Source organism: Urocitellus parryii, chromosome 3 (assembly GCF_045843805.1).
Source record: "Urocitellus parryii isolate mUroPar1 chromosome 3, mUroPar1.hap1, whole genome shotgun sequence".
Taxonomy (NCBI): Eukaryota; Metazoa; Chordata; class Mammalia; order Rodentia; family Sciuridae; genus Urocitellus; species Urocitellus parryii.
In genome coordinates, this window is record NC_135533.1 from 39,802,102 (window position 1) to 39,814,899 (window position 12,798).

The following is a 12,798-nucleotide window of genomic DNA, read 5'->3' on the forward strand; positions in this document are numbered from 1 at the left end:
CAACAAGGAAAAGTGGTAGTGATTGTCTTTTATGCCAACTCAGAGGTATGAGTGCTGACCTACTTTTTTTTTTTCACACACCCAATTATTGACGAAGGCCTATTCATCCCCCTTTCTTCTCAATCCCTTTACTACTATGTTAGTTAATCAACATTTCTGTTTAGTAGTCCTCTTCTCACTGATACCCTGCCACTCCTTGGTGAGTCCTTGCAAAGTCCTATAAGGAGCCTTGATCTTGCTTTCCCCAAGCATGGTTCTAACATAATCCTCATGAAATCATTGAGTTTTACTTGTGTATATTTGTGTTCCAGTCCTGTGTTGGAAATTCTTTGAGGACAGGAGGTTGTAGTCTCTTCATAATTAGTGGGTTTTACTTGTTTTGCATGGTTACAGTCCACATAGAGGCTGCATTTGTTTGTTTTTTTAAATAAGGATAGGAGGATATATTATATTGCAATCATTGCATAATGCCTGGCAACCAAGAAATATAACCAAGGACTGAAAAGTAGGAGTGAAAATTTTATCTTAAAATATTTTTTAGTGTTGATGAACCTTTATTTTATTCATTTTTATGCCGTGCTGAGAATTGAACCCAGTGCCTCACACACATGAGGCAAGCACTCTACCACTGAGCCACAACTCCAGCCTTGTCTTAAAATATTTTCAAGAAGTACCTAGGTTCTCCAGAGAAAGAGAAAATATACATTTATATTTATGGACAGTGAAGAGAGAGATTGGTTCATAAAATAAAAAGAATGAAATCTTATCATTTTTGACAATATGTATGAACCTGGAGCATGATGTGTTCAGTGAAACAAACCAGGAACAGAAAGACAAATAATGCATATTCTCATTCTTATGTAGAAATTAAAATGGTTGATCCCACAGAAGTAGAATAGAAGGAACAGTCACTAGAGGCTAGAAAAGGTATGAGGAAGACAGAGGTTGTATAGTAGATCCCAAGATATCTTAGAAAGGAAGAATAAATTTTAGTATTCTTTAGCACAGCAGGGTGATTACTGCTTAAGACAATTTATTATATATTTCAAAATAGATAGAGGATTTTGAATGTTCCTAGCACAAAGATAAATGTTTGTGGTGATGGAAATGCTAGTTACTGTATTAGATCATTATGCATTACATGCATATCACACCGTGCATGGAAATATTATGATTGTATATCAACTAAAAAGAAAAATTAAAAACACATTGCCTTACACAGTTATTATGGTTTGGATTGAGGTGTCCCCCAAAAGTTCATGTGTGAGACAGTGCAAGAAGGTTTAGAGGAAAAATGCTTGGATTAAGGCATAACCAAATCAATGAATTGATCTCCTAATGGGATTAACTGAGTGGTAATTGAAGGTGGGTAGGATGTGGGTGGAGGAGGTGGATCCCTGGGGGACATGACTTTGGGGTATGTATTTTGTATCTGGAGAGTGGAGTCTCTCTTAGCTGCCCTATCATCATATGTGAGCTGCTTCCCTCTGCCAAACTCTTCTGCCATGATGTTCATTCTCACCCTCAGCCCCAAGGAATGGGGGTGGCTGTCTTGTACTGAGAGCTGTGAAACCCTGAGCCACAAAATAAACTTTTCCTCCTCTACAGTTGTTCTAGTTGGGTCGTTTAGTTGCGGCATTAAAAAAGCTGATTAAAACAATGATCATGGAGGCTGAGATCAAGGGGAGCTGATTTTAGTTCCAACACAGTAAACCAGTGCAATAAATTCAAATCTCAATCCCAAGGCCGAAGACTGATTTCCCAGCTCAAGTACAGGGGGAGAAGAAAAGTGGGGAGAAAGTTCCGAGGGCCTGAATAGAATAAAAGGCTGAGTAAGAAAGGATTTGGATTAGATGAGGCACCTCCACATTGTGGAGACTACTCTGCTTTGCTCAGTCTACCAATTTAGATATTAATATTGATCGCACCCATAAACAGCCTCATAGATACATCCAGAAATATAAATAATGTTTAAACCAATATCTGGGTACTTCATGGAACAGCCATATTTACACATAAAAGTAACCATCACAGAGATGAAAGTAAATTAAAATCGAGTGCAAGTCAATGCATACTAATTCAGAATTCCTTGTGCCTGGAACATTTGGTTTTGTCATTTAATTCAGAATATGTGCGTTTTTGTGTACTGCGGGTTATGCAACCAAGTTTTAAAAATAAATATCCATAAGATATTAGGCTGAAGAGAAGGAAAATAAAAATATCGGTAAGTTTACTTTTCTCTTCTGTTCCTGTCCCCAGGAACATTTATTGATAAGCTTATTTTTCTGTTCTATTCTTATTCCAGAAAATTTTGCAGCTCTGTGGGTTGAGTAGTTAATAGACTTGTTACGATTAGTAACATATAAAGCTTAATGTAAAACTTATCTTCTACAGACACTGTTTTAAGTACATACATTAAATGTTCTTTTTCTCACAACAGTTAAATGAGGTCAATGTTATTATTGATCATTATTTTTTTTCCAACATACAATGAGTCAACTGAACTCCAGAGGGGCTAATGTTTTTTTTTTTTTTTTTTTCCAAAGCCAAGCAGCTGATGTGATGGAACCAGAATTCCAGTTGATTCATCATTCAAAACTGTTTATTAATTTTACCCTGTGTTCCAGGTTCATGTTTTGGAGGGTGTAGCCGTGTTTAGGAGAGCATCCCTGCTCTGTGGAACTTGTGTTACACTGTATGTAAAGAGTATCTGATATCTTATGTTCAGTAATGTACTGTACGGAATAGTAATGGGGAAAGAGGACCTGGTTTGGGGAAGAGTGGTACTTACCATTCAATATAGAATAACCAAAGAAGGGCTCTTCAATAAAATCATATTTGGAGCAGAGACATGAATGAAAGAAGTGAGTAACCCAGGTACTCTGATACCTTGGGAAAAGAATATTTCATGGAAGTAAAGTAGCAAGTACATATTCCCTTAGCGTAGAGCATGATTTATATGCTTTAGGAACAAGAAGGAAGCTAGTGAGTAAGCGAAAAAGAAGTGGTAGAAAATGCAGCCAGAGAGGCAGAGAAGAATTAAACCCTAAAAAGAATTTCTAGACACACTAGTAAGCACTTTAGTTTTTAGCTCTAATAAAATCAAGGCTATTTTAGGAATCTGACAGGTGGGTTTCAAATATGATCTTTGCTTCTCTTTTAACAAAATCAAGTTGGCTAAGCACTTTATTTATTTATTTATCTTGAGAATAGACAGTTGGGGCAAGGGCAAAACCAAAAAGATTATTTAGAAAGGCACTGCAGTAATATTGATTGGAGATGATGGTGGCTTGGATCTAAATGACAGTGGTGCAAGTGGTGTGGTTGGTAATTCAAGAAGGTGAATTCTGGATGTATTTTTAATGTAGAAAAAAAATAGTATTGGCTACAGGATTTTATGTCTTAATCATTACATTGTATTGTATTTGGTGAATATTTTGTGATTGTTTAATATCTCTGTGTAAAGCAGGAGCTGTGTTTGACCAATTACATGAATTATCCAATGTCAAAAACAGTATGATAGAATCCATTTCTCTTGAAGAGTAAGCATGGGGAGACAGAAGTTGTACAGCTGTTATTGGAGTCCTAGAATGGACCATAAGTATCAGAATTTTATGAGGGGGAAACAGATAATCTCAAAAGAAGAAATGAGTTTATTATCAATATGCATATTCCTGAAACTTTTGATAAACAAACCAAAAAAGCACTATTAGTAATACCTCTGATCGTAATTGATCCTTTTACAGTCATAACATTTTAAAACATTACTAACCTTACAATAGTACTTGTGACAATATTTATTTGACTTACAAATTGATTTTGACATTGCCTTTTCAGGTTAAATGTGAATAGTTTTTCTGTTTTAAAAACATCAGAAACATTAAGTAGTAGAGTAGCTGAAGAACATCTAGAGAGTTTCATTAATATGAACATGGTGATTTACAGTGCTTAGACCCTGGTGAAGTTTAAAGTTCCATAGTAGGCTTAGAAAACGTGGGTAAGCTATTAATATTTTAGCATCTCCATTTCCTGTGGGGATGTGGCTTCCAGTTGTAGAGGAGAATATTATAGTCTTATTTAGTATAAAATTCATATATTGTAGAAGAGTATGTTAGAAGTCCCAGTTGGGTTTTCTCTGAATTTATTATCTTACAAAGTCAAATACAGATGCATCTTTCATAAAAGGAATAAGCTTATTCTAAAGTAATATCTGAGACTCTTCGATCAACTTATTACATTTTGATGACCATTTCAACAGTTGAACAGTAGTAGAATAACTGGAGGAATACCAATGAGATACAAAAGTTATTGATGAACAGCAAAATAATTCAGAACTCAAAGATTCTTAACAATAATTATAAAAGAATAATTATTTTATAATAAACAAAATAAGAATAAAAATTCTCATTTGGAACCCTCCCAAAATTCTTATTTAGGCCAATTATATTCAGTGGCCTAACATAAAATAGATTGGTTACTGAGGTAAAATTTTTTTCTAATAGGATTACTCTTAATATCATTTTCTATCTAAGGTATTTCTTTGAACATAGTGACAGAAACAGCCAGAACATAACGAGTGACCAAGAAGGCTAGCTAAGTCTCAGAGGTATCTATTAGCTTCTTGTGTTTGTTCATGTTTAAAGTGTAAGACAAACAGCTTTTGTGTTCTAAGGCTTCTCAATCATAAAACAAACATTTAACAGGAGAAGCAAGTTAAATATTAAATATTGCATGTGTTGGGAGAAGAGGTTTAATGGAGAGGAGCTGGATAGGATCATTGGGGCAGGAGTAGTGACAATAGTTGGAAACCTGGCATTTGAGGAAAAGGACAAAGCTTATGATACAAAATTTAAAAATGAGGAGCTTCTTACTGATGGTTTTTCCTAACAGCATTCTTGAGTTCACAAATTCGATGTTACCCTTTATATTAAGTTTGAGCTTAAGACATTTAAGAAAGATTTCCATCCTTGAATGCATGTCTTTTACAATGTGACTCTACATCTTCTCCTGCCAGCAGTCTGTTTCTCCATTCCCTTGAATCAGGATGGATGGCCTTGAGAATTAGTTTTGCCAATAGAATATGGCAAAAGTGACCCTAGCTGAGAACGTAGTAAAGTGCATCAACTGAAAAATATCAACACGTTTCTAAAAGGTTTGCTCTCATTCTCAAATGATAGAACCTAGTAAGTTATTGAAGAAAAGTTATCTTGGAGAAGTCAACTTCATAAAATTATCTAAGAAGTTGTAATCTCATAAGTTATCCTTGGATGATTCTGTTAAAAACAAGGTAATATGCTTTATGGGACATTGCACTGACCTAATTTTTCTAGTCTTTTTTTTTTTGTGTGTGTGTGTGTGTGTGTTTTAAAAATATTGAAACAAGTACTTGCTTCACTTTTAATAACTTAAAAATAATTTTGAAAAACTAAAGATCTTATCCTTTCCAGTGTTCCAACTGTTAATTAACACACAAACACACAAAAACCTTTCATATTTTAGTGGTGTTCTTCTCATTTAAAATGAGGTCATGCATCCTTTAAAGATACCCATGACTGTCTTGGTGGTTACAGCCTCACAGGTAAGTGTGTGTAATGGTGTTTTAAAAGATATTCCCAGGCAATTAGCTGAGCACATGAAGAAAGAAATTAAAGAGTGGGTGGAAGAAGAGCTGCATATTTTTGACAATAAAACAATAGAAAATGGTTTTCAATTTGGTTAAAGAAACAAGAAGGTGAATACTGTATAAGATTATTGTCTCTCTTTCATCTTAAGTAACAGGAGATGGTGTATAATCTATGTGAATCTGTTAGAGAGCAATGAAATTTCCCTTTGTTTGATCTGCAATTGTTGTTGTATGCTATTAGGTAAATTTTGATGCACTTTCAATAAAAAGGACTATTAATGAATTAATGTTTGTAAGTCTCTTTGAGCTCATCAGATGAAAGGTGTTATATAAGTGCAAAATAGTAGTATTGTGGTGGTTTCCATGACAACAGTAACTTTCTCACCTGGCAGGAACCCACTAATAAAATAAGTTGTCTGACTTAAAGTTTCTATTATAACTCTGCTTTTTGCACTTTCTAGTTTAAAGCATTCCAATTTAGTACTTTAATATTGTATGACATGGTGGTATGAGCCTGCAATCCCAGGGATTTAGGAGGCTGAGGCAGAAGGATTGCAAGTGTGAGACCAGCCTCAGCATTTTAGTGAAGCCCTGAGCAATTTATCAAGACCTTGTCTCAAAATTTAAAAAGGACTGGGCATGTAACTCAGTGGTAAAGCACCCCTAGTTTCAATCCCTAGTATCAGAAAAAAAAATGGAATATATATTTTATTTTTATCCACTAATTTGTTCATGTAGCCTTGTTAATTCTTGCTGGTATATTTCATAGTATTCTCATTGTGTAAGAAAAAACACATTAATCTCTAAACTATGAGGATATTGTCACTTTCAAATGATTATTCTCCTTCATCCTTTCTCTGTTCTTGGAGTCAAAAAGTCCTGGGCCTAAATCTTGCTCTCCTAAAACATGATACAAAACAAGTTATTTGTCTCTTGATTTGCTTTTTCATCTTCAAAACAGAAATATATTAGAATCTACCCCAAAATATCATTGTGAGTACTGCCTGTCATCATATATGTGAAGTGAGTGGTTCAGTGTGTACTCAAGAAATACTAGCTACTATATAATACATTAATTCTCCCCTCATAAGTGTATCCAGGCCTATATATCTATATATCTGATAGATCTTTCATTGTGAAAGAAAGGTTCAGCACCTACATCATCCATTGTGGCAGCCATCAGATAATACACGGTTACTGAGCACTAGAAATCTGGCTAATGTGATTCAATAACTGAATTTTAAATTTTATTTAATTTTAATAACTTTATGAAGAGTCCCCTGAGACTAGAGACTGCTATTATTGAACAATGCAGATCTAGCACAAATCCTTATTATTTTTTGTCCTGAGAAACTGTTTTGTTAGCATTCCAGCTCAAGTATTGAAGTTCTAATCTCTGATGTTCGTCTGTTGATCAAGCACACTAATCGCTAATCGTAACTGAAGTCTTGCTTCTTTTTTTCCTGCCTTATTTTTTTCAACTTTGTTTCTATTTCTACACAATATCTCTACTCTGCCAGTTTCCATAATACTTTCATTCAGTTTACTACTCTGCTCATTTTTCACTTTTCAACTAATTCCCTGAATTCTCAGTTAAATTTTCTCTTTTTAACTCTCTCAGGGAAAGAGAGACTTTTTTTTTTTTTTTCCCTTAGACAAACAAGCATTTCTCTCTAATCTCTGTCTCTTTTACTGGGTGCAGTGGACTGTATTGATGGTATGCGACAATGCTGGGCTCCCTAACCCCTTCCCCTTTTTGAGGAGACCTAGGGTAGAAACTGTGAAGGAACATTCTCAGTATTGGGGGACTCAGTTGGGGCAGGGACTCCTCAGCAACCGATGAATTCTTCTTCCTCTGCTGCTCTTTCTGCGACTGGCTGTTGGTTCAGGGACTCTAACTCCTTGAAGACCCTGTGGACCAAAAAGTCTACCACCCTATCCCTTTAAACAAGGTCACTGTCATACCAGTAAATGAGTTTGACAAAGTGGTCATTGAGGGCAGTGTCAACCCCCAGAATTGAAAGTTGAAGAGTGAGAATCACTGTTAAAACTTGCAGGAGACCTGGTCCTTGATACATTTCAGATTGTCCTTTAAATTAAGGTGCTGACAAATGCCTGCTTCACTGCCTTTTTTTGTATCTTTATATTTGGCAGCTTTCTCCAAATGGCAGGTCAGATCCACAACTGACAACGTTGGGTGAGCACATGGAAAACCTTGCTATTGAGCATCCCATTCAGCTCAGGGACGACCGTGCCTACAGCCTTGGCGCAGGACCAAGAATAAAGTTATGGACAGCTGCATGGCTGTCACATCACAGTTTCCAAGAGGGTCCAGCCCAAGATCTTGTAGGAAGTACTAAGATTGTGGACTGTGCTCATGAATTCTTCCATGATGCCCAAGTTGTAATCAATGACCTTGGGCAGGGTGGGCTAGCAGGCAAGATTTGGTGGTACAGGAGGCATTAATCATGATCTTGAGGGAATTGTATTTCTAATGGTTTACACCTATCACAAACATAGCCTCAGCAGAAGGGACAGAGACAATCACCCTTTTGCCTCCATCCTTTAAGTAAGCCCTGACACTCTCCATGGTAGTGAACACACCAGCGGATTCTACAACATTTTCAGGCACCAGCACCACGCCATTTGATGTTTGTGGAATCTCATGCCTGGAAGATGGAGATAGGCTTTCTTTCCATTAATGACAATTTTCTTGTTCTCAGCTTTGTGCCATTGCACTTGCCATGGATAATAAACTCATACTGGAACATGTAGACGATGCAGTTGAGTTCAATGAAGTGGTCATTGATGGTGAAAATAACCCTTTGCTCATCAAATCCATTTATTCCATCCTTCACGTTGTGTCTTAGGACATGGCTGGCACTGCATCAGCAGTCTGTTGAATGAGATGGGTCATGGGGGTAGGGTGAGGTGGAGTGGAGCCTCTGAGTATTCTTTTGACCTAATTTCTTCCTAGCCTCTCTGAAACTTTTCTCTGTTGTCATTCCCTTCTTTCTTTACTCTTTTCCTCATCAACAATTTCTTTCACTCAATTTCAGTTCTAAGCTATTTCTCACTTCTTTCTTTAATTATCAGAGTCTCAAATGAACTGTTTACATTATGCTAGGACTGACCTCACCTTTCATATTCCCCTTAATACCTTGCAATCTAGTCAATCATATATACTCCTTTATTATAGATCACCAGTTATTTCATGTCTTCCTTTCCTTAATGATCATTTTCTTATCTTTATAATGCCTTGCATAATTCCTCAATCCCATCTTGAAATTAGTTTTCCTTTGGCTTTCTTCACTATCATTCTTAATGTACCATCCTGCATTGCATCTTGATTCTCTGTAGCTTTGTTGACTCCTTTAGGGTGCCTCCACTTCTTTCTTCTTCAAGTACTGTTCACATGTAATTAATTCTTGCTCCTGAGAAACTCTTTTTTAGACTTCTAATTGGTCTCTAGTGTGTCTTTACACACCTCCCTACCCATTTATGCCCTTCTAAATGAATCCTTGTATAGTTAACTCATAATCATATATGACTGTTTGTACAAAAATCTTTAATATTCATCTGTTTTAAAATGTATGGCATGGCCTTAAGCAACACTGGATGTATTGTAGCTCTGTCTATTTAGCCTCTTTATTCAGGGTAACCCAGAAGTTCTTAGAATGAGTCTAGGGCATTTCAGGAAGTCCTTGGGGCCCTTCAAGGTAGTTGCAAGGTTAAAACTATTTTCATACTTATATTTATATCCTATCTGCCATTCTCACTTTTTTCCACTCTTTTTCTCTCATGAATATACAATGGAGTCATCCAAAGGCTACATGATGTTTCATGATGTCATGGTTCTGATGGCAGGTGTACTTGTCTATTCTTATGATCTGAAAGTTTCTCAGTTCAAGTAGAGATATAGATCATCCACAGAAACAGAGGCTTTTGGGGTGTGAGGTCCTTAATAATTTTTAAAAGTAAAGAGCTTGAGAACTTCTGTTGTAATCAAATGTGGCTGTCTCATTGTTATTTTGACATCAAATGCTCTGTTTTCCTGGTTTTCGTCTATGTAAACATAACACTTTTATGTTTAGGTCAGAGGCTAACTCCTTCATTTAGCCTTTCCTGGTCTTTCTCTTCACCCAAAACAGTGTGTAACCATTCTTATTTATCACTACCTTTAACACTTTATCACTGTATTTTTAAAAAAATGATGTTTGCAGTATTAACTTGTTTGGGGGATTTTTAGATTTGCTCCATTCCTTGCATCAGAGCCCACATAATCTTTTGAGGGCCATGTGATTTTTAATCTTTGTTTTTCCAATGAGCCTCACACGTTTTAGGCACTAATTATGTAGTTAATAGATCAATGTATTTGGTTGTTCAGCTACTAGTTAATTCAACAAACATTTATTTAATTAAGACTGGATGTTTTAAAGACTCTCAAGAAGCTAAATGTAGGGAATGAAAATGTAAACAAATAAGTGTCATAATAATCTTTTATCATGCAGTAAACTGAAGTAGGGTTCATTGGAAGAAAAAAATGAGCAAATCTTTCTAAGGAAATGGTATTATCAGAAAATAATGCAGAGATAAAATTATATTTAAAAGAAAAATTTTGCATGCCCCATTTTTCCACCCAACTAGGAGCTACCTGGATTGTGTACTTCATACACTTACTAAGACTGAAAGACTTATCCTCTCAACCTGTAGAGACATTGGCTTTCTAGATCCAGAGAAAAACAGTCATTACTAACTCTCTTTTTCACTATATTTCTCACATAAAGCTTATGAACAACTTTTTAAAATTCTTGCCAAACTCAAAGAACATTTTTTCATTACTTTCAGTTACTATTCTTCATTAAATTGTGAATGTGAAAATGTCTTAAATTTGGAGATTTACTCCTACATGTACATGGAAATTATTTGTTTTAATTGTTCCAAAATACACACAACACAAAATATCTCATCTTAGCCATGTACAGGTGTGTCATTGAGTACGTTGACATTGATGTGCAGTTGCCACCATCCATCTCCAGAAATCTTTTCATCTTGAAAGTTGAAATTGTACTTAGAATCAGTAGCTTCCAATTTCCTCCTTTAGCAAGCCTCGCCCCCACAACTACTAATCTGTATTGTGTCTGCATTTGGCTATTCTATATATATTTCATACAACTGGAATTATACAATATCTCTCATTTGTTACTGGTTTACTTTACTACTTAGCATATTGTGTTTAAGGTTCATCCATGTTGTAGCATGTATCAGAATATTTTTTTTCTTTCTAAGGCTGACTATTACTGTAATGCAATGATACACCACATTTTATTTATATAGTCATCTTTATAAATGAACATGTAAACCTGAATTGCGTTTTCTGTAGGTGGAATTTATTATAGTTATAATAATAAACAAAATACTGTACATTTAGACTACTCAAATGACATGGTATTAAAGCCATTAAGGGTATTTGGGTAAGAGTGATGCCTCTCTTATGTAGGGTAATAGTAAAACACATTTATTTGACTGGAATCTAGGCAAATAAAAATTAAGATTCAAAATTTAGTTTGAGTACACAAATGTTTATATTTTGCACACTACTACTCAAGTATCTATGCAAATTCTTTGTTATACTTTCTCTTCAACAGAGATAAAATATCTGTGAGAACAAACTGTCTTAAGGAACAGCATGGTGGGTCCAAACAGGCAGATCCTTTATACTGGGCTATAATCTAGAGCTGTTGTTTCTGATATTCTTAAATCTGTTGATTATTTAGTATGTTCTGTTAGTGTCCCTGCTCACTCTGATGATTGCCAAAGTCTATACTCCTCACAGTATAAAATGAAAATAAATGACAAACTCTCAGAGCACCTATAGAAGACATTATCTTTATGTCAGTAGGTTACTTGTTCTTACTACTGTGACTCTGTGACATTATTGCCTTAAAAACAAAGCAGAAACATACATAGGATTGCCCAGCATCTATATGTGTCTGTGTGCATGTGTGTGTATGTGTTTGTGCTTTCTAGTATTTGTTTCTGGATTTCTGCAGGTGTAGATTAGTAACACTAAATTATAGGAGACATGAAAAAGTTGAAGTCAAAGTTTGCTTTATGGAGATATCTGACCAATTAAACATCATACAAATTATTAGTATGTTTACAATACCATAAACAACAGTCATAAAGTTTTATTTTTGGGGGGCCAGGTATTATTCCACAAATACATTTTATTGTTGTTGTTGTTTCAGTTCAAGAAGTCATGTCGTGTATAACTGGGTATTCTAGGTAAGGAAACAATAGGAATAGACTTTATTCATGAGTTGCTGAGAAGGGACTAATGCAGAACTTGGCATGACTTTGAGCTTAGGATACACGTGTAGTTTAGTAGAAGGCCAATAGATAGTTGTAAATACATGTTTATTATTTACAAGTCAGTCATGTTGTTGACAGTTTGAATTGGAGTATAAACAAAAAGATTTTGAAACTTTCTGTAAGAAGGAAAGTAGTTTGCATTTTTTAATTAAAATGGTGAATGAATCATGAAAGGAATAGTTGAAATCTTTTTCTTTGTTAGTACATATTATGCTTGAAGTGAATAGCTTATATTTGATGAATATAAAACATGATCCTGCTGTGCTTGTTTTAAAATTTAATATTATTAAATTATTTTTCTACTCATGTGTATTCTTAAACAAGTTAATATAATTCATTTTAATGTGTTTTAAAAATCCCATTAGTCTTCTGTTAATCTTTACCAGTAGGGCATGTATTTTAGAACTATGTCCCTCAAGTTAAGGAAGATTTTATCCTTTGGTTCACTGAGAGGTTTTTATAATGAATGAATGTTGGTTTTGTCATATGCTTGCTTTTTATTCATCTGTCTATTTGGACATGGAATTTTTCTTCTTTAATCTGTGGATATGTCGGATTATACTAACTACTTTTTGAATGTTTTACCAGTCTTAAAAACCTGGGATAAATTCCATCTTGTTGTGGTATATTATATAATTTCCCTACATATGTGGGTGGGCATGTACTTTGTACAAATACATTGATGGATTATGTTGAGAATTTTTACGTTCATATTCATGAGAGATATTGGTCTATAGATTTTTTTGTGATATCGTTGGTTTTGTTATTAGGGTAGTGTTGGACTCATAGAATGATTTAAG

The 12,798-nt window shown here is 35.0% G+C and overlaps 1 protein-coding gene and 1 pseudogene across 1 annotated transcript in view; one reads left to right on the forward strand and one right to left on the reverse strand.

The window, feature by feature from the left end:
- Positions 1-12,798, forward strand: part of Foxp2 (forkhead box P2) — a 544,876-nt gene that overhangs the window by 153,284 nt on the left and 378,794 nt on the right. The window lies entirely within an intron of this gene.
- LOC113196803 (glyceraldehyde-3-phosphate dehydrogenase pseudogene) overlaps positions 7,453-12,798 on the reverse strand; it is a 74,857-nt pseudogene continuing 69,511 nt past the window's right edge.